Genomic DNA, 23,207 nt, shown 5'->3' with positions numbered 1-23,207 from the left:
GTCTCCCACTGCTCTGGCATTGATTTAACTTCATGTCCTTGCTGTTTCCATTCCACTGTCCAGGCAGAATAAAAGCTAATGTTAGATGCCAAGAGCTCATTACTGAGATCATCTTTAGCTCCAACAAGTAGAGAGAAGCCAATACCATCTTTGGGCTGGATTTTCATCTTCAAGGGAGGGAATGGGAATTGGGAAACTTCCCAGATTGGCATATCCACCTCAGGAGAAAGTCTCCACAAAAGAAGGATTTCGTTCTGACGATGAATGTGTGCTGGAGCTAGATCCACTGCCCACGGAAAGAGTTTGGCGTCAGCCGCATTGGCTGCTCGTACAGAAGCCAGTCACTGAAAGTAAGCACGCAGGTGCAGCCGGCAGTAAGGCAAATAGTATGTCAGCTTTCATAATGAGAGGATTTGAGTACAGGAGCCAGGATGTCTTGCTGCAATTATACAGAGCCTTGGTGAGATCACACCCGGAATGTTGTGTGCAGTTTTGGTCTTCTTGTCTGAGGAAGGATGTTCTTGCTCTAGTCTAGCGGGAGTGCACCAAATGTTCACCAGACTGATTCCTGGGATGGCAGGACTAACATATGAGGAAAGATTGCATCGGTTAGGATCATATTCGCTGGAGTTCAGAAGAATGAGCGAGGATCTCATGGAAACCTATAAAAGTCTAACAGGACTAGAGAGGGTCGATGCAGGAAGGATGTTTCTGATGGTGGGGGGGGGGGTCCAGAACCAGGGATCACAGTCTGAGGATGGGGGAAGACCATTTAGGACTGAGATGAGGAGATATTTCTGCATCCAGAGAGTGGTGAGCCTGTGGAATTCACTTCTGCAAAGAGCAGTTGAGGCCAAAACATTGTACAATTTTGAAAAAGGAGCTAGATGTAGCTCTCGGGGATAAAGGGATCGAAGGATATGGGAGAAAGCAGATACAGGTTACTGAATTGGATGATCAGCATGGAGACACAGTGGTTAGCACTGCTGCTTCACAGCACCAGGGACCCCAGTTCAATTGCGGCTTCGGTGACTGTGTAGAGTTTGCATGTTCGCCCTGTGTCTGCGTGGTTTCCTCCCACAGTCCAAAGATGTACAGGTTAGGTGGTTTGGCCGTGCTAAATTGGCCCATAGTGGCCAAAGATGTCCAGGTTAGGTGGATTGGCCAGGCTTAATGCAGGGGGTTAAAGGGCTGGGCAGGAGATAGGGTGCTCTTTCAGAGGGTCGGTGCAGTCTCAAAGGACCGTACAGCCTACTCCTGCTCCTATTTCCTATGCTTAATTACTATGTGAATCAATCAATACTAATTGCTTTCACTGATCCCTTGGGAGTCTATTCCATAGACTCCCCATTTAATGTGAAGCACTTCTATTCTGATACACTTTGACAATCTGTAACGCCTTAGATTCTGGAAATCTAACACAAGTTGCACTGCAGGGTAGATTGGATCACTCCTTATAATGTAATTTAACAATGAATTGATGGTGTGCAGCTTTCAAAAATGGTGAAACAAATTATTGTTTAATTAGGCCAGGGGTCAACAAACAAAAACAGCTAGCCTTTATGTCGCAGCTTATCTTAATAAGCATTTCGCAGAGGCATTATGAATAAACTTGATATGGGGTCATATAGGGATTTGTTAAACAGATGGCGCAAGCTTGATTGAGAGCGTAAGTTTTCAGAGCATCTTAAAGGAGGAACAGCTGGGGAGATTGTGACAGAACTCCAAAATATAGGGCCTAGCAATGAAGGCACATTGGTTTGCTGGGCCATTTCAGCAGGCAGTTACGAGTCAGCTACTTTGGCTGTGGATCTGGTGTCACCAGTGGGCCAGACCAGGTAAGGATGACAGAGTTCCTTCTCTGTAGCGCATTAGTGAATCAGATGGCTTTTTACGACAGTTGATTCATGGTCAACATTCAACCTTTGCTACCAGAGCAGCACGGTAGCATAGTGGTTAGCACAGTTGCTTCACAGCTCCAGGGTCAATTCGCTTTTGGGTCACTGTCTGTCTGGAGTCTGCACGTTCTCCTCGTGTCTGCGTGGGTTTCCTCCGGGTGCTCCGGTTTCCTCCCACAGTCCAAAGATGTGCGGGTTAGGTGGATTGGCCGTGCTAAATTGCCCTTAGTGTCCAAAAAAAGGTTAGTTAGGGTTACTGGGTTAAGAGGATGGGGTGGAGGAGGTGTGTGCTTGAGTGGGGTGCTCTTTCCAAGGGCTGGTGCAGACCCGATGGGCCGAATGGCCTCCTTCTGCACTGTAAATTCTATGTTTATATGAAGAATCATAGAATCTATGATTCTTTAATTTTTGCTGAATTCAAATTTCACCATCTGTCCTGGTGGGATCTAACCCAGGTTCCCAGAACATTACCCTGGCTCTCTGGATTACCAGCCTTGTTGGAATACCACCACACCACTGCCTCCCCACAGACATTTCCGGGGTGCTGGCCAGACGCAGCGTTTGTGACCATCCTTTATTGCCCTTGAGAAGGAGGTGTGGTGAGCTTTCATCGGAGGCTTGTGGAGCTGAAGGAGGGTCCAGAGATAGGAGGGAAACGGCCATGGAAGGATCTGAAAATAAGAACCAGAATTTTAAAACTGAAGTGTTGCTCAACCAAGAACCAACGTAGGTCACCAAGGCAAGATTAACACTTGAATAGGACTTGGTACAAATTAGGTTACAGGCAGCAAATTATTTGATGACCTTTAGTTAATGGAAAGTGGAAGATAGCAGGGCTGCCAAAGATTTTGAACTATGTTAGTTTAACCTGCAATCGCTATTTTAGAGGGTTACTCGCAGAGGGTTGCACAAGTATTGCACAAGGGCAGCACAGTAGCACAGTGGGTAGCACTGTTGCTTCACAGCACCAGGGTCCCAGATTCAATTGCCAGCTTGGGTCACTGTCTGTGCGGAGTCTGCACGTCCTCCCCGAGTCTGCGTGGGTTTCCTCCGACTGCTCCGGTTTCCTCCCACAGTCCAAAGATGTGCGGGTTAGGTGGATTGGCCGTGCTAAATTGCCCATAGTGTCCTAAAAAAGTAAGGTTAAGTGGGGGGTTGTTGGGTTACGGGTATAGGGTGGATACGTGGGTTTGAGTAGGGTAATCATGGCTCGGCACAACATCGAGGGCCGAAGGGCCTGTTCTGTGCTGTACTGTTCTATGTTCTATGTTCTATGTCCCGAAAGACCTGTTAGGTGAATTGGAGATTCGAAATTCTCCCTCTGTGTACCCGAACAGGCGCCGGAATGTGGCGACTCGGGGCTTTTCACAGTAACTTCATTGAAGCCTACTTGTGACAATAAGCGATTATTATTATTATTATTGTGACAATAAAGATTATTATGATAAGATTTCTTTAGAAAGGGAAAGAAGATAATTAAACAGCAGTTTTCTAAAAATCTAAATTGAGATTCAGGTGGGGAAAACAATCGGAACCTGCCTCTCTGTTACAGATGTGATTTGGAGTTGCAAATCTGCCCAGTTAAATCTGGGATTAAACCTTCCTCTCTCTACCGTGAATTCCCAAGCGAACCGTTTCTGGGTCAAGTTTAATTTTGGAACCCTACGGGTAACAGTACTCAGCATAATATCAACTAAAATTCTGTAGTACATTTGAGATGAAAAATGAAATGAAATGAAAATCATCGTTGGAGTGACTGAATGGGCATACCAGGAGAGGCGGTGGCATAGTGATAATGCTATTGAACTAGTTGTCCAGAGATCCAGGGTAATGATCTGGGAACCCGGGTTCAAATCCCGCCACTGCAGATGGTGAAATTTGAATTCAATAAAAATCTGGAATTAAAAGTCTCATGATGACCATGAAATGAAACAGTTGTTGTTAAAAAAAAACATTGATTCGATTTAGTAAAGGAAATCTGCTGCCTTTACCTGGTCCGGCCTACATGTGACCCACAGCAATGTGATTGACTCTTAAATGCCCTTTGAAATACACAAAGAAATGAAAATGAAATGAAAATTGCTTATTGTCACAGGTAGGCTTCAATGAAGTTACTGTGAAAAGCCCTTAGTCGCCACATTCTGGCGCCTGTTCGGGGAGGCCGGTGCGGGAACAGTAATATACAACAGTCCAAGGGCGACTGGGAATGGTCCAGCTGAAAGAATTTTTTTTTAAGTCAGAGGGTACATATTCCCCAGAGAATATGACACAATCTCCTTAATCTGTATTTTTGGCACAGATATTACTGAAATGTGGGAAACAAACCCTCAAAATGCAAAGCATTGCCTTTCCACATATCTACATGTGACAGAGGATACATGTTATGCATAATCAAGCATTCATTTGTGTCTTTTCTAATTAAAGCTGCATTCATTATTAAAGTTCGAGGCATAAATGGAGACAAGGAGAAAAGCGGATCTGAAACCTTTTTTTAAAAATTAAAAGCGAATTTCGTGCAGTCTTCCGAGAAATAGATTGTGAAAATAGTTTGGAGATTTTCCAATGCAGTACATTCCAGGCCACCACCATCCTTATGTCAAAAAACAATCCTTTCCCCCCTCACCTTGAACTTGTGCACCCTTGCAATTGTCATTTCCCCCCCGGGAAAAAGGCTCCAACTGTTCACCCTATCTATACCCCTAATAATTTTATAAACTTCTATAAGGTCGCCCCTGTCTCTCGAGGGAGAACAATCCCAGTTTATTCAATCTCCCCTCATAGCTAATACCCTCCATACCAGACAACATCCTGGTAAACCTTTTCTGTACTCTCTCCAAAGCCTCCACGTCCTTCTGGTAGTGCAGTGACCAGAATTGGACAGAGTATTCCAATTGTGGCCTAACCAACGTTCTATGTAATTGTAACATAATTTAGGAGCTTTTATACTCAATACCTCGTCCGATGAAGGCAAGCATCCCATTTGCTTTCTTTACCACCATTTCCACCTGTGCTGTGACTTTTAAGGATCTGTGGATCGGCACACCCAGATCTCTCTGTGTCTCTATGCTCTGATGGTTCTGCCATTTATTTTACAGCTCCTACTTGAATTGGATCGACCAAAATGATTGGATCTACCAAAGTGAAATTGACTCTCCAAAGGGAATCCCACAGTCTGGGGATACGGACTGAATGTTTCAGCCAGAAGATCCTCATTAGCCATGCAGCTGGTAGGTCTCAGTCACTCCATGTCCTGGAAGGACAGTCAGCTGAAAAAAACTTCAACATCCGAAGCAAGGGCACTCATTTTCATTCTTATGTTGATCTTATTTTAATGTTCCTCCTCCCTCTGTGTATGTCTAGTGCGTGTTTGGGTACAGGGTAGGACAGTAAAAGACTGGGAGTGTAGTAGATTAGTTGGCCGTTATTCGAGTATAATTACTCTATGCCTTATCTTTATCTAGTATAATTACTCCATGTCTTACCTTTATTATTGTTATAAATAAATAGTTGCGTTTCGTTTAAAAATATGGGACGGAGGGTCCCGGAGTAGGGGAGTGGCGCCAACCACTCAGGGGTCGGGCCTCCCCAATGGTGGGAATTCTCCCCACCTTTGGGGTCCAGCCCCGCGCCGGAGCGGTTGGCACCCTAAGACTGGCGCAAAAAACCGGCGCCCCCGGCAGCGGGGCTGGCCGAAAGGCTTTCGCCGGTCAGCGCATGCGCCGGCAGTGACGTCAGCGGCAGCTGGCCGCTGACGTCACTGCCGGCGCATGCGCGATGTGGGGGTCTCTTCCGCTTCCGCCATGGCGGAGGCCGTGGCGGCCGCGGAGGAAAATAGTGCACCCAGGGCACTGGCCCGGAGTCTGAGCAGGGGGCCCCAATCGCGGGCCAGGCCACCGTGGGGGCACCCCCCCGGGGTTCAATCGCCCCCCGCCCCCCCCCCCCCCCCAGGACCCCGGGGCCCGCTCACGTCGCTGATCCCGCCGTTCCAGAGGTGGTTCAAACCTCGGTGGCAGGAGAGGCCTCCCAGCGGCGGGACTTCGGCCCATCCGGGCCGGAGAATCACCGAAGGAGCCTCTCCGATCGGAGTGGCGAGATTCCTGCCGCCACCACATCCCGGGTGGCGGAGAATCTCAGCCAAGGCGGGGGCGGGATTTTCGGCGGACCCAGGCGATTCTCCGACCCTGCTGGGGGTCGGAGAATTTCGCCCCTGCTGTCTGTAAGTCATTAGAGCAGTCAAGGGCCAAAGACCTCGGAATCTTTATATGAATTATTAGTTCATTCACTTGTGTTGGACCTCCAGGGCCTGTAAGGCTGGAATTGGCTTGTGCTGTAACACCGGTTAGGAGTTATCTGAGGGACAGGGGTGACTCATTTGCTATTGGACCATCACCATGCGTTAGGGCCTCACTTGCTTGACCCATGCCAACCTCCACCTGGGAGATAGGCCTCTTTCCCACCTCCCCGGGTAGCTCCATTGCACTCTGCTTGGCAGCTGTCAGAACCTGCAGATCTGGCAGTCAGCCCAACAACCCCAGTCTTCTCCAGCTTCCAGCTGTTATGGGTCATCTTTTCCTGGGGGACAGATAATGGACATTGTGAGACACATGGATGCAGATTACGTGGGGGAGGGGCGGGAGGGGGGTCTGGCTGTGTGTGCAAGGCACCTGGCCAGAGAGGACAATGTAGGTGTTGAGTCTGCTGCAGGATGGAATATAAGGGATTTTGATTGGCCTTTAAGGGGGTGGGGGTGTGAGGGACAGAAGTGCTGCTAAGGGAGAAGAGGTGGTGACTCACCCAGGGTGATCTAAGGAGGTTGTTCATCTTTTTGGGACATTGAATACCAATCTGCGTCTGTCACCTCCGCCCAAGCCCACACATCTGCCGGTGGTAGCCTCCTGGCCGGCCTGCGGAAGAGGGTGTCCCGCTTCTCCACCGCATCCAGCATCCCCTCGAGCACTGCATCCACTAACCATGGGGCAACTCTTCCTGGGGCCATCTACTTGGCTGGAATGAGAGTTTGTGTGGAGTGGACTGCTTATAAGCAGCTCCAGCTTGACAAGCTCTCCAGTGCCAATTCCGACCCCAGTGAATCCGAGGCCAGCGCGAATGAGAATTGCATTAGTTCCATGTGGGCATAGTGCTGGCCCATTAGCGTGTCCTGAATTGCTCCCGAGCTAACGCCCCCAACGGGAATAGGAAGCCCCCACAATTCAGTCCCAACATCAACACTTAGTCTCACTTAGAACGGAGAATTCAGCCCAACATCACTCCCAAATGCCCCTTCAAATCGCATACTGTCCTTCAAGGTCACTGGACCAAAATCCGGAAACTCTCTGCCGAACAATTCTGTGGCAGCAACTACATCAGCGGTTCAAGAACAAAGCCCACCATCACTTTCTGAAGGCCGGGGCATGAGCAGTAAGAGCTAAACTGCCAGTGTGCTATTCGACCTCCCCTCATCCACAGTGCAGCTCTTGTATTTCAAAGCCTAAAGAGAAGACCACTGGCACTGTTAAAAATGAAACAACACCAGCTCGGAGTACAGAGGTAGGTTATAAATGAGGAGAGGGAGGTGCAGGAGCAGCGAGGTTTTGCAAGGGAATTTGCAAGGTAGGTTTAGCACATTTATTGAACAGTTAACAATTCTCCTACTTGAGTTCGACTCTCCTGCTAATCTTGCTACAATAACTCAGTCTAACTAACCAGTCTGCTCTAGGACACATGGTGGGTGTGATGCGTCTGATCTGCCCCTGTCCTTCTCTCTAAGTGTCACCTGTGGAAAGAGAAAGGGCATGTGTTCCCTGTCCTTTTATATGGGTTGCCACTTGTGGTAGCGACACCTCTGGGTGTCTTGACTGCCCATTGGTCGTGTCCTATTCTGTGTGTTCATCAGCTGTATGTCTGCATGTCATGATGTCTCTGGTGCTCCCTCTAGTGTTTACTTAGTCTTAGTGTATTTGCATTAACCCCTTGTGTATTTACAGTGATGCACATCACCACACCGACCACCTGTGAACTTGAAGCCTAAGCGGTCAGAAGTAATAGCTGCTGAAGAAACGGTCAAAGGAGCAAAATGAAAGGACATCCATTTCTGTAGCAGCTTTCACAAGCTTAGAACATCACCTGTTGCTTCAAAACACATGAAGTGAGGTCACTGTTGTGATATCGGCAAATTTGGCAACGCAAACAACAAGGTGACTAAGTAAATTGTTTTTCATGGTGTCAGTTGAGGAATATTTGATGGCCAGGAGAACTTCCTTTTTTACTTTGAATAGTGTCAGCTATGGCCCAGTAGTAGCACCATCGCCTCTGATCCCAGAATGTTGTCAATTCAAGCCGCACCCCAATGATTTGAAATCAGCATTCAGCCTGGCGCTCCAATGCTGAGAGAATGCTGCGCTGTTGAATGTGCCATCTTCCCGATGAGAGATTAAACTGCCCTCTAGTGGATGTAAATGATGGCAATGTGCTGAAGAAGTGTAAGCGAATTGTCCCTGATCCCAGCTCTTTAGGATGTTGTGGAAGGCACGATATGAATGCGAGTTCTTTCTTTCTTTGTAGTACCATGCGACCTTTTGCACTCACCTGACATGGTTTAAACATTCGCTAGTTCCAGCATCTGTGACAGGGTTGGGTGCCCCCTTATATGTGAGCTCGCTGATCTACATTGGCTCCCGACCCCAAAACCCTCGGAGATCTCCGCTCCCATCTAACTTTGGCCTCTATTTGAATCAGCAAACCCCTCCCTACCGCTCTCTGCCTCTCTACCTCACTATCCTCCACTTGGACACTTATTCAAACCGAGGGATGGCACGCTGGAACAATGGTTAGCATTGCTGGCTCAGGAACGGTTAGCACTGCTGCCTATGGCGCCGAGGACCGGGTTCGATCCCTGCACCGGGTCACTGTCCATGTGGAGTTTGCACATTCTCCTCGAGTCTGCGTGGGTCTCACCCCCACAACCCAAAGATGTTCAGGGTAGGTGAATTGGCCACGTTAAATTGCCCCTTTATTGGAAAAAAATTGAATTGGGTACTCTAAATTTATTTTTTAAAAGCACTGCTGTCTCACAACACCAAGGACCCGGGTTCGATCCCTACCTTGGGCGACAGACTGTATGGAGATTTCACGTTCTCCCTGTGTCTGCATGGGTTTCCGTTCTCCTCCCACAGTCCAAGTTGCTCTTGGTGTTCAGAAGCTAAGTTGCTCTTGGTGTTCAAAGGTTAGCTGGGGTTATGGGACCTGTGGGCTGGGGAGCGGGCCCAAATAGGGTGTTCTTTTGGATTGTCAGTGCAGTCTCGATGAACCGAGTGGCCTCTTTCTGCACTATCGGGATTCGATGGTACCTTGCCAATCAAACATTTGGACATCTGACCTAATATCTCTTGATGCATTTCGGTGTCATGCTTTGTTTTCTAACATTCCTGTGAAAAGCTTTGGGGACATTTCGTTGCCCTAAATATGCAATATGAATATAAGTTGTGGCTGTATCCACAGATTTTCAACGTATCAAATCACCAGGGTTTCTTTGGCAGCACCCTCCAAAAGAGGAACAGCCACAACCTAGAAGAACAAGGGCAGCAGGTGCACAAGAACACCAGCAGCTCCACTTTCCTGTTCTCCAAGTCACACACCACCCTGACTGGCGACAGGGCTGGCAGCCAACGTAGATCAGGAAACAGAGGGGTGACGGGTGAAGAGCATTCAAAGAATTATTACTGCATCAAATGGGGCAAGGATGAACCTTGTAGCTTACTTGCGACACATGGGGCTCTGAAAGCTCATTTCTAGTTTCACAGCAGTGCCAGTTCTCAATGCTACCCAGCTGTTCATTAGCACAGCTCTGTTCAGCTTGCCAGTTTCAGTTTAACAGCTAGCTTGCTGCTTATGACAAACGTCTCCACCTTCTTTGCCAGAATTGCCACCGCGCTGATTTGGATTGATACGCCAGTTTAACTCAAATGGGTTCTGGCAAATCAAATACCCCCGTGCTGTCGAATTGCCCATTGGCTGTTAAGTTACATAGAAACATAGAAACGTGGAAAATAGGTGCAGGAGTAGGCCATTCAACCCTTCGAGCCTGCACTACCATTCAATATGATCATGGCTGATCAAGCAAATCCAGGAGCCCACTCCCACTTTCTCTCCCTACCTCTTAATCCCTTTAGCCGCAAGTGCCACGCCCAGCTCCCCCTTGAATATATCCAACAAATTGGCCCCAACAGCTTTCTGTGGGAGAGAATTTCACAAGTTCACAACTTTCTGAGAGACGTTCTTCCTCATCTCAGTCCTGAATGACTTACCCCTTATTCTTAGGCTGTGACCCCTAGTTCTGGACATCCCCAACATCGGGAACTTTTTCCTGCATCTAGCCTGCCCAGTCCCATCAGGAATTTATATGCTTCTATGAGATGCCCTCTCATTCTTCTAAACTCCAGTGAGTACAAGCCCAGCCGATTCAGTCTTTCTTCACATGTCAATCCTGGAATCCCGGGAATTAGTCTGGTGAACCTTCGCTGGACACCCTCAATAGCAAGGATGTCCTTCCTCCAACAAGACCAAAACTGCACACAAGACTCAAGGTGTGGCCTCACCAAGGCCCTGTATAACTGCAGCAAGACATCCATACTATATTCAAATCCCCTTGAAGGCCAGCATGCCATTAGCTTTCCTCACCGTCTGCTGTATCTGTATGTCGACCTTCAGTGACCGTTCCACCATGAACACAAGTCTCGTTGCACTTCCCCTTTTCCTAAACTGCCACCATTCGGATAATAATCTGCCTTCCTGTTTTTGCCACCAAAGTGGATAACCTCACATTTACCCACATTATATTACATTTGTGAAGTATTTTCCCAATCAACCAACCATCCAAGTCACCCTGCAGCCTCTTTGCATCCTCCACACAGCACACACTGCCACCCAGCTTAGTGTCGTCTACAAGTTTGGAGATATTGCATGCAATTCCTTCAGCCAAATCATTTCGGTATATTGTGAACAGCTGGGGTCCCAGCACTGAACCTTGCGGTACCCCACTAGTCACTGCCTGCCATTGTGAAAAGGACCCATTTATTCCCAATCTCTGCTTCCTGCCTGCCAACCAGTTCTCTATCCACGTCAATACATTACCCTCAATACCATGAGCTTTAATTTTGCTCACTAATCTTTTGTGTGGCACCTTGTCAAAAGCCTTTTGAAAGTCCAGATACACACTGTTGTTTTATGATTGGGGTGCGTGAAGATTGTGACGGGGGCGGAAATGTTTATTGTACCATGTTTATGTCGCTGTTATTGTTATTATTATAAAAATTGCAAATACCCTAATAAAAATATTTTTTTTAAAAGAAAGTCCAGATACACAAAATCCACTGGTTCAGCCTTGTCCACTCTACTGGTCACATCCATGGAAAATTCCAGAAGATTTGTCAAGCATGATTTCCCTTTAGTGAATCCATTCTGACTTGGACCGATCCAGTCCCCGCTTTCGAAATGCTCAAGTTATTTCATCCTTAATAATTGACTCCAGCATTTTCCACACCACCCATGTCACGCTAACTGGTGTATAATTCCCCATTTTCTCTCTCCCTCCTTCTTGATAAAGTGGGATTACATTAGCTACCCTCCAATCCAGTGGAACTCTTCCAGAGTCTATAGAATGCTGGAAAATGATCACCAATGTGTCCACTATTTCGAGGGCAACTTCCTTAAGTACTCTGGGATGCAGAGCATCAGGTCCTGGAGACTTATGAGGTTTTAATCCCATCAATTTCCCCAATACAATTTCCTGACTAATAAGGATTTCCTTCAGTTCCTCCTTTGTGCTAGACCCTCTGTCCCCTTGTATTTCTGGAAGGTTATTTGTGTCCTCCTCAATGAAGACAGGTCCAAAGTATTTGCTAAACTGGTCTGCCATCTCTTTGTTGCCCATCATGAATTCTAACTGTAAGGGACCTACATTTGTAGGGGCTTTTCACAGTAACTTCACTGAAGCCTACTTTGACAATAAGCTATTATTATTATTTGTCTTCACCAGTCTTTTTCTCTTCACCTATCCTCCGCAGCAGGATCCTCCATCCAGGCAACCGGCCAAAGGGATTCCCCTTTGTAGGCATCCACCTGCCATCGGGAAATCCGTCGCCGTGAGTGCGCAGCCAGCGAAGCAGGGGATCCAGCCGAAGGAGAATCCCGCCCCATGAATTTCCTCAGAGCTACACCAGGAATAAAGGGAGGCCACTCAATCCCTTGTATCCATTCTATCGTTCAATAAGCTTTGACCTTCCCACCGGTAGGACAATCTGGTCAAAAGACTATTGTGGGCAGCACGGTAGCATAGTGGTTAGCACAGTTGCTTCACAGCTCCAGGGTCCCAGGTTCGATTCCCAGCTTGGGTCACTGTCTGTGCGGAGTCTGCACGTTCTCCCTGTGTCTGCGTGAGTTTCCTCCAGGTGCTCCGGTTTCCTCCCACAGTCCAAAGATGTGCAGGATAGTTGGATTGACCTTGCTAAATTGTTCTTAGTGTCCAAAAAATGTTAAGTGGGGGTTGCTGGGTTTCAGGGATAGGGTAGATACGTGGGCTTCAGTAGGGTGCTCTTTGCAGCAAAAGGGTCGGTGCAGACTCGATGGGCCGAATGGCCTCCTTCTGCACTGTAAATTCTATGATTCTATATCGGTTTTGAAAATTCCAACTTTCTCAGTAGCTACATACCTTTGGGAAGTGAGTTCCAAATTCATACTACCTTTAATAATAAAAAATTCTTCCTGATTTAATTCCTGAACAGCTGAATTCCAGTTGTAAGACTATATTGCTTTGCTATGAATTCTGTCACCACAGAAAGAAATTCAGCCATTTCCATTTAATCAACATTTCAAACACCACCATAAATCTCACCTCAATCTCCAATACTCAAAAGAATGAACAGAAGCCACGTTTATGCAATCTGTCCTTTTAACATCACCCCTAATCTCCAGTAACATTCTGTTTAGTGAGGTGCCTTGCCTACATCTTTAACAATATGTTCACCACATGGGACACACCCAGGCTCTACGCTGTGAAATTCCCCCACTAAGCCCTTCCGTCTATCTCTGTCTGTCTCTCCTCCTCGAACATATTCCTTAAAACATACCTCTTAACCAAGGTATCCTTCTTTAAGTGGCTGGTATTTTCTTTATATTTTTGGCTTAAAAAGATGTGTCTGTTTTTACTATGTCGACCCGATTTAATAATATGTTGCATTTAATAATACCAGGCTCCTTCGGCAAATAAACAAAAAGAAATATCATAAGTGAATGCAAGCTAATTGCTGCCAAAGCAATGTACCTTGTTAATCAAACAAAACGCTGATAATTTGACCAGAGGTAATGACTAGTTTATTTTAATTATTGAATCATTATCTGCTGTTATGAAGCCTCTTGCTGTTTTCAAATGGGTGGCACATAGCTTTTAATAACTTCAGTTTAGACGCACGGTGTGGGTTGACGAGTGACTTAATCGAGTAGTCCAAATAGTTTGAAATGACGTTACTAATTCAGCAATTGGTGTTGTTCCAAACGTCGATCTGAAAGATGCCATCGGAAAGATTTTCACTTACAGCTCTAATGAAATATGAACAACTTGTGTGACATTTGCTACTGATGTTTGGGTTTGCTTTTCAGAATTGTGAAAGAGAGAACAATCTGCATTTCCACAACAAGCAGTCTCCGCTCGTGAAAGCTAATTTAATCTAATCTTCCTCACAGCCAACGGTCGCCATTGGATCTGCAGTTACCTCTGCGGATGAGTAGCAGCCAATGTTTAACATTACATTCACCCAATGTACAAATAACCGGATTTGATTTCTGCTGAGTTATTTGCAGCAAAATGTTTCCAAAATACCTTTCCTAACAAAGCACAACAATGACATATTCTTAATTGCAAACATTGGTTTATTTTTAAGGACCGTCATGCATAAAAAGCCTTTCACAATGTCAAGACATCCCAAAACACTGTACAGCCAATTAAATACAATTTATGTGCAGTGACTGTTTTGGTGTAGGAAATACGGCAGCCATTTTGTACACAGCAAGATCCCACAAACAGCAATGAGATCATCACCAGGGCGGCATGGTGACACGGTGGTTAGCACTGCTGCCTCACACCGCTGAGGACCCGGGTTCGATCCCAGCCCCGGGTCACTGCCTGGGTGGAGTTTGCACATTCTCTCTGTGTCTGCGTGGGTCTCACCCCCACAACCCTAAGATGTGCAAGGTAGGTGGATTGGCCACGCTAAAGTGCTCCTTAATTGAAAAAAAAAATGAATTGGGTACGCTAAATTTATTTTTAAAAAGAGACAATCGCCGATTAGGGGGAGGCGGTGGCTTAGTGATATTGTCACTGGACTAGTAATCCAGAGATCCAGAGTAATGCTCAGGGGTCCCAGGTTCAAATCCCGTCACTACAGATTGTCGTAAAAACCTATTTGGTTCACTAATGCCCTTTAAGGAAGTAAATCTGCCTTCCTTACCTGATGTGTTGGGTAAACTGGGTTTACGAGGACTGTGTTTGCTGCAGTAGTGAGAGAGACAGGCTTCCAACATTTGAAGAAATGCAACTCGATTTTATTGAATACTTAACTATAATACATGCTTTAACTGTGGGTTGATACTATGCTGACTTGACTGGAGACCTGAGGCTAACCTGACCAGACTATCTGAGTACCACATGGTGTTTGTTCTAGTTGCTACTCACGAGCTCTGACTGTCTCAGAGGCTGGATCCCGAGAGAGCAGGAAAACTGGCTTTATAGTGGTCGTGTCCTGTCTGGTGATTGGCTGCTGTGTTCTGTGTGCTCACTGGTCATCCTGTGTGTCAATCACTGCCTGTCTCCAATGTAGAGGTCGGTAGAATAACTGGCAGATCGGTGGCCTCGTGGAAGGGCGCGTCCTCAGGAACCAGTGGGCGAGGCGGGACATCACGGGCAAATGGCGGGTGTGGAAGTCAATGCAGTGCCCGCCTATTACGCCAAAGAAAGGAGCCATCAGGCATGCGAACGAGGAACGATCTCGGGGCCACTTGCTTGACCACCACAGCTGTGGCGGACCAGCCACCATCAGGTAGCTGAACACAAACTCGGTCAGCAGGGACCAGCTCGGGGAGATCTGTGGCATGGGCGTCATACGCCAACTTGCATTGGGCCCGAGACTGTTGCATCCTCTGCAGGACCGGGAAGTTGTCAAGGTCCAGAGTGTGGATAGACGGCACCATCGTTCGCAGTGTGCAGTTCATGAGGAGTTGTGCTGGGGACAGCCCAGTGGACAAAGGAATCGCCATGTAGGCTAACAGCGCCAGGTTGAAATCAGACGCCGAGTCAGCAGCTTTGCACAACAGTCTTTTAATGATGTGGACCCCTTTTTCAGCCTTGCCATTCGACTGGGGGTAGTGGGGGCTGGATGTGACGTGCCGAAAATTGTACAGCCGGGCAAAATCTGTCCACTCCTGGCTGAAGAAACAGGGGCCGTTGTCACTCTTCATCGTGAGTGGGATGCCATGCCGGGCAAAAGTCTCCTTGCATGCCTTGATTACCGTTGCTGACGTGAGGTCAGTCAGTTTGACCACCTCGGGGTAATTGGAAAAGTAGTCCACTAGGAGGACATAGTCTCGGCCCTTGGCATGGAACAGGTCAACACCAACCTTGGACCATGGGGAGGTCACCATTTCACCCGGCTGTAGAGTCTCTTTAGACTGAGCGGCTGGAACCTTTGACACGTTGGGCAATTGAGGACCGTGTTGGCGATATCTTGGCTGATGCCTGGCCAATATACTGCCTCTCGGGCTCGACGGCGACACTTTTCGACCCCCATGTGACCCTCGTGGATTTGGCCGAGGACCAAATGTCGCATGCTCTGTGGAATCATAATTCTGTCAAGCTTCATTAGGATGCCGTCTACCACCGTTAGATCGTCCTTGACATTATAAAACTGGGGGCACTGCCCCTTTTGCCAACCATCCGTGAGGCGTTGCATGACCCGCTGGAGCAGAGGACCCCTGCCGTCTCCTGACAAATTTGCACGATCCTCTCGTCAGTAGCCAGAAAGTTGGAGGCGCAGAATTGCTCCTGCGCGGCTATTTGGCAGACAGTCAATCTGCTCACACGGTGTGGTGATAGATCTAGAGAGTGTATCGGACACAATGAGCTCTTTGCCCGGGGTGTACACCAGGTCGAAATCATAGCGGCGGAGCTTGATGACGATACGTTGTAGCCGTGGCATCATGTCATTGAGGTCTTTTTGGATGATGTGAACCAATGACCTGTGGTCCGTCTCGACCATGAATTTGGGGAGACCATACACATAATCATGGAACTTGTCGATCCCTGTGAGGAGGCCCAGGCATTCTTTTTCAATCTGAGCGTATCGTTGCTCAGTGGGTGTCATGGCTCTAGAGGCATATGGGACTGGGGCCCAGGAGGAGGAGCCGTCCCGCTGGAGGAGCACTGCCCCAATGCCAGCCTGGCTCGCGTCGGTGGGTATTCTCATTTCCTTGGCGCGGTCGAAAAACGCCAGCACTGGGGCTTTGGTGAGTTTCGCCCTGAGCTCACGCCACTCTTCCTCATGAACGGGTAGCCACTGGAAGTCCGTGGTTTATTAACGAGATGGCGGCGAGCTGTGGTGTGTGATGCCAGGTTGGGGATAAACTTCCCAAGGAAATTGACCATCCCTAGGAAGCGGAGGACCATCTTCTTGTCCTCCGGGGTCTTCATGGCGTTGATCGGCAAAACCTTGTCTGCATTTGGCTGTACGCTGAATTGCGAAATGTGGTCGCCGAGGAATTTGATTTCTGATTGATCAAATTAGCATTTGACTCTGTTGAGTCGGAGGCCACGCTCGTTGATCCTGTGGAACACCCGCTTGAGGCGATTGATATGCTCCTGAGGAGTTGTGGACCAGATAATGATATCATCGACGTACACTCGCACCCCCTCGATGCCCTCCATTGTTTGTTCCATTATGTGGTTGAACACCTCTGAGGTGGAGATGATGTCAAAGGGCATTCGGTTGTAACAGTAGTGACTGAACGGGGTGTTGAATGTGCACAGCTTTCGACTGGACGCGTCCAGCTGTATTTGCCAAAACCCCTTGGAGGCATCCGGCTTCGTGAAGAACTTGGCATGAGCCATCTCGCTGGTTAGCTCTTCTCGTTTAGGTATTGGTTCAAATCTTTGGGGTCGATACAAATTCGAAGTTCCCCTGATGGCTTTTTGACGCAAACTATGGAGCTAACCCAGTCTGTGGGTTCCGTGATCTCAGAGATGACGCCCTGGTCCTGGAGGTCTTGCAGCTGCTGGTTGAGGCGGTCCTTAAGGGGTGCCGGCACGCAACGCGTGCGTGAACCACAGGGGTGGCATTTGGCTTCAACAGGATTTTGTATCGGTAAGGGAGTGTGCCCGTACCATCGAACACGCTGTGTTATTGCACTATGATGTCATCGAGTTGAGCCTGGAAGTTACCATCTGGCGAGGCTGTTGCCTGGGCGGACGACATGGTGTGAACCCGCTGCACTAGGTTCAGGAGTTTGCAGGCCCGAGCAGGGAAGCTCTGTTGGTTCCTACAATTTCAAAACGCAGCGTTGCTTTTGAAGAACGATGGGACACCGCAAGCTGGCATGAGCCACTGGCAGCAATGGCATTGCCATTGTAGTCGAGGAGCTGGCAGGCTGGTGGACGAATGCTTGGCTTGACGCGGATGGTGTCGAGGTCAGACTTTGAAATGAGATTAGCTGAAGCGCCGGTGTCCAGCTTGAAGCGTATGCGAGCCTTGTTAACCGTAAGGGTGGCACACCACTCGTCATCCGGACCAATGCTCAGAATTGGGAGTTGTTTCACCATCGTTGAGAAAGGCAGCGCGTGCTTGGTGATGATGCCCACCGGAATGGGGATTTGAGGCCCTCAGTGTCGGGATCTGGTAGACTGTCGGGGTCAGAGTCTGTCACGGGTTGCTGTACTGACCTGACACTCCTGAGATGTGGCTGGGATCGCTGTGAGTTTGGCAGTGGAGCAGATCTGCAAAGGGCTGCGTAGTGGCCAATCTTGCCACACTGGAGACAGCGTTGAGATTTTGCAGGACATTGCCGCTTTAAATGGGCGGAGCCACAGTTGGAACACGTCATGGCACCGACGTCAGGACGTTCCGTGCACCACCGCGCATCTGCAGTGAGGTCGAACGACGTGCGCACTTGCGCGGTCTGGTCGTTGGTCTCGCCGTCCCCTTGGTTACGGTGCGCATGCGCTGGAGCCTGGGAAAAGCGCGCAAAATGGCCGCCCTCATCCAAACTCAGGCCCTGCATTTGTTTGATCGCCTGCACCCGTTCCGCATCATGGTGGGTTTGCCGTGCCGTTTCTGCCGCCCTGATATGGGAGTACCGGTTGTTAGTGTGCTTGTGGAGGACGCAGGTCTCGATGGCGATGGTAAGGATGAGCTGCTTAACTTTTAGGAGCTGCTGGCGAAGGGAATCGGAGTGGACCCCGAAAACGATTTGATCCCGGATCATGGAATCAGTTGTCGAGTCATAGTTGCATGACTGCGCAAGGATGCGGAGATGGGTTAAAAAGGACTGAAAAGGTTCATCCTTACCCTGAAGCCTCTGCTGGAAAATGTACCGTTCAAAGCTCTCATTGACCTCGATGTAACAGTGGCTGTCGAACTTTAGCAGAACTGTTTTAAACTTCATCTTGTCGTTGCCTTCAGCAAAGGTGAGGGAGTTGAAGATGTGGGTAGCGTGGTCCCCGGCTGTACAATGGAAGAGTGCGATCTTCCTGGCATCCGATATGGCCTCGAGGTCGGTGGCATCAAGATATAGCTGGAACTTCTGCTTGAAAATCTTCCAGTTTGCACCGAGGTTGCTGGCAATGCGGAGCTGCGGAGGAGGTCGGACGCTGTCCATGTTACCGATGGCTGATCGCTGGTCAAAGGCAGATTATCTCAAGGTAAAACTCGAGCATTACTCACTGGTACCATAATGTGTTGGGTAAGCTGGGTCTACGAGGACTGCGTTTGCTGCAGCAGTGAGAGAGACAGGCTTCCAACACTTGAAGAAATGCAACTCGATTTTATTGAACACTTAACTATAATACATGCTTTAACTGTGGGTTGACACTATGCTGACTTGACTGGAGACCTGAGGCTAACCTGACCAGACTTTCTTACTGCCACATGGTGTTTGTTCTAGTTGCTGCTCACGAGCTCTGACTGACTCAGAGGCTGGATCCCGTGAGAGCGGGAAAACTGGTGCCCTCTGGCTTTATAGTGGTTGTGTCCTGTCTGGTGATTGGCTGCTGTGCTCACTGGTCATCCTGTGTGTCCATCACTGCCTGTCTGCACACCATCATATACCTGTGTGTATATTATGACATTACCTGGTCTCCAAACCCACAGAATCATAGAATCATACAATTTACAGTGTAGATGGAGGCTATTCAACCATCGAGTCTGAACCGGCCCTTGGAAAGAGCACTCTACCCAAGCCCACACCTCCACCCTATCATCGTAACCCAGTAACCCCACCCCCACCTTTTTGGACACTAAGGACAATTTAGCATGGGCAATCAACCTAACCTGCACATCTTTGGACTATGGGAGGAAACCGGAGCACCCGGAGGAAACCCACGCAGACACGGGGGAACGTGCAGACTCCGCACAGACAGTGACCCAAGCCGGGAATCAAACCTGGGAACCTGGAGCTGTGAAATAACTGTGCTAACCACTGTGCTACTCCACAGCAATTTGGTTGACTCTTAGCTGCCCTTCAAGCGCAATTAGGGATGAGTAATAAATGCTGGCACAGCTGGCGATGCCCAAGTCCTATGAACAAATTTTCTTAAATTACCCATGTAAATCAGATTAGACTTAACCTTAGGAGATAGTAGTTGAAATGTGGTAATGTTCAACACCAAGTAATAGAAGTGTTTGGTTGATTTTTTTAAATAGTCGGGTGATTCGGGTAACCGAGCATGCCAGTCAGAGCTACAAAAGCTTTGTGTTGCTCCATCTAGTGGCCAGGCTGAGACATTACGAAACTCTTCTCAACTGAGGCAAGCTGATGCCAGAAGACAACTAAAATGTATTTTTGATGCCAGTTTTCTCCTTTGTTCTGCAGGTCTTAACTGCTTGTTTGAGTAAAATTCCACAGATCCCATGGCCCTCATGCATCTCACACAAGTCACCCTCACTTCTACGTGAAGAGAAAGGAAAATAAACTCACAGTTGTGCAACAATGTGCATACACATCGTACCTTTAACATGATAAAACACATGTCACAGGAATATGATAAAAGACATTTTGACACAGAGCCACATTATGATACTTGTGGCTTGGTGTTGAATTTTGTTATTTTGATTTTGGTGGGGCAATTTAGCGTGGTCAATCCAACTACCCTGCACATCTTTGGGTTGTGGGGGTGAGACCCACGCAAACACGGGGAGAATGTGCAAACTCCACATGGACAGTGACCCAGGGCCGGGATAAAACCACTGCTAACTACTTACAGTGCACGTTACCGTGCACGCCGGGAGCCCCAGGTTGCTATGGCGACATTTAGGTTGCAGTCTGCAACTATGGATAGTGATGGTAGAGGCTCCAACGGTACTTCCATCACATGGCTGAACAGAAAACTCTCCCGCCCTTACTGCCTGTCACTGGCGTGTGCTGGAAGAACCTACAGGTCAGTAATCAACCTGTTTCGGCTATGTTATGAACGCACCTTCCCTGGTCATCAAGTTCTGGATGGGACTTGAACTCGGAGCTTCTGGCTCAATGGGAGAGACGCTACCCACTGCGCCACAAGACGTACCGTATTGGGGGAGATGGCAACAGGTCTACCCACCCACAAGTGGCAGGTAGCTAACATTTAAGTTAGGGCCTATTGTTTGTTGGAGGCTGAATGGAGTTTTCTGTCCATCTCCAGATCTCTGGAGAAGCATTGGAGAAGAGTGTGCCTGCCTGGAAACAACCTCTCAAGGACAGCGCTCCGGACTGGCTTAACAACTGTCCCCGTCTGCCTGGTTTCACTTGTTGCTGTGACATGGTAATCCCCGGTCACAATGGTGGCAAGGCTGCTGTGGCAATTTTTAAATTTAAAGTCTAACATTCCACCTCTCCTACTTCCCTGACAGGGTAGCCCACCGCTTCTTCAGTGCTGGAGGGTGGCATTTTGGCCCTCCAACAATGCGAGCCCATGCACCACTTCCTCAATTGACCAACAAGCCCACTCCATTAACTGTCCAATTTGGGGAAACTCACAGCTGGCTGCACACACACACACACACACATTTAACTGTGACAGTGGGGTTCTGTTGCGCACAGGGAAAATCCTAACTTCAGTTTTCTTCTCTCTCTCTCACATAAACAATCCTGTGTCACTATTTGTAGATCAAGGGAGTTCTCCCAGTGCCATGGATAAGATTTATCCCTCAGTCAGCACCACTGGAACAGATTATCTAATTACAATAGTTATCTCATTGTTGTTTGTGGGACCTAGCTGTGCACAAATTGGCAGTTGTGGTTTCCTACATTGCAACAGAGAAAAATACTTAATCTGCCTGTAAAACATTTTAAGACGAGGGCTATATGAATGCATGTTTTTTCCTATTTAATGAAATAATAAAAAGTAAAAGGGTGCAGGTCCAAAGCAATTAGAAGGTCTAGGGGGAACGTGAGGAGAATTTCCTTTCACCCAGAAGGGGGTAGGGATCTGGAATTTACTGGGTGACAGAGGCAGAAACCATCATGGCATTTTAAAAAAGGATTTGAATCAGAAATAAGAGAAAGTTTTAAGTGAGCTTAATTTAATGTGTGAGGAACAATAAACCTAAGGTTAGATTCATGCCAGGGGGTTTGTTCAGCTCAAATAGTGCTTAGAGAGTAAACCAGCTGGGAGAAACATATAGTTGTTGCTTAGCAACCAAGGCATCTTTAGGGTAGTAAGACTTTTTGAAAGTAGTTGAAAACCCATTCCATGGAATACTTGTTCAGAAAGTACAGCCAGTTAAGGAAATTAGAGAAATGAAGAGAAGTTTCCAAGAGGCCTGAAGTTAAAGGGAAGTTAAAGAAACAGGATACTTGTTTATGGAAGTTAAAGTCAGACCTGGGAAGTGAAGGGTTGATGAGCTTCGCTGCAGACAGGCAACATATATGAAGCAATCGTAAGGTTCAATGTCCATATTTCCAGTGTTTGAAACAATAGCATTCTTTTAGGGACTGAGTACCTGAGATTGTGTAAAAGACATAGAAAACCTGAAAGAAGAGATGGAAAACCTGGTGCTGGATTCCTTGTTAAACGTGAGCAGAAGATTTGTTTTAAAGGATAGTTTGGAAAACCTGGAGTGGATTCTTAATGCAAAAGGTTGATCAAAAGCATTGTTTGAAAGAAGATTTTAAAGTGTGTCTTTTTTTCGAGTGGAGTTCAAAAACATGTGACAACCACCTTGGGGGGGGGGGGGTTTGAAGATGAATTCACGAAAGATCTGTTGCATGGCATCGGCCATTTGGTATCAGAATGGAGTGTTATCTTTGAAAACTGTACACATTTGTGAAGCAAAAGAGTTCTTTACCATTATCAAACTTTTCCTGTTTAATAAATGTTCTTTTACTGTTGTTAAAACTAATTAGCAATCCAGGGACTCTATTCTTCCACATTTTACAGACAAAAGTCAAAGTTACGGCGTGGATTCTCCATCGGCTGACACCAGAATCGGGAAATGTAGCTGGGCGGAGAATCGTTTTTGATGCCAAAATCATGGTGGCCGCCAATTTCACACCAAAACGCAATTCTCCGGTGCCTCAACAGCGGCGTCAATGCATTCCAGAATGCATGTACAGTAAGTACCATTGGCATCTCACTAGCGGGCCTGACCCGGTATTCCCTGGGGCCTCCGTGATGCTCCACCTCCACTGGGCGAATTCCTGACAGCAAGGTCACTTCGGCTTTTCAAAATCATGAAACAGGCGCCGTGGCTGCTGAGAGAGGGGGTACAGAAAGTGTCCAACATTGCCATAGTTTGTGGACAGCCGGCTGGGGGGCTTCTGCCAGGGTTGGGAGAAGCAGTGGGGGGGATTGGTCAGGAGGTGGGCTGTGGGGTCAGGGTGGATGTGCATGGAGCACCATTGCCATGGCCTGCAAGGCAACCATGCAGCTGCGCACACCCACTGTGAACTTAGAGCCACGGGTCATATGGATGATCCCCCCAGGGCACCCCCATAGGTACCCTCTGGCCCCAGCAGATCCATCAGCAGAATGGGATGGGCACGCTGCAGCGCAACCCGTCCCATCCTGTTGGCTGT

At 47.9% G+C, this 23,207-nt stretch overlaps 1 long non-coding RNA gene across 1 annotated transcript in view; it reads left to right on the top strand.

Moving 5' to 3' along the window:
• Positions 1 to 1,711: 1,711 nt before the first annotated feature.
• LOC119970708 overlaps positions 1,712 to 23,207 on the top strand; it is a 45,836-nt gene continuing 24,340 nt past the window's right edge. The window contains exons 1-4 of the long non-coding RNA XR_005461663.1: positions 1,712 to 1,838; positions 4,994 to 5,125; positions 7,883 to 8,092; positions 22,570 to 22,744. This is a non-coding gene — a long non-coding RNA (uncharacterized LOC119970708). The remainder of the gene's footprint in view (positions 1,839 to 4,993; positions 5,126 to 7,882; positions 8,093 to 22,569; positions 22,745 to 23,207) is intronic.

Source organism: Scyliorhinus canicula, chromosome 8, assembly GCF_902713615.1.
Source record: "Scyliorhinus canicula chromosome 8, sScyCan1.1, whole genome shotgun sequence".
Classification (NCBI taxonomy): Eukaryota; Metazoa; Chordata; class Chondrichthyes; order Carcharhiniformes; family Scyliorhinidae; genus Scyliorhinus; species Scyliorhinus canicula.
The sequence above is the reverse complement of the archived record's forward strand: the minus strand, read 5'-3'. Positions and strand labels throughout refer to the sequence as shown.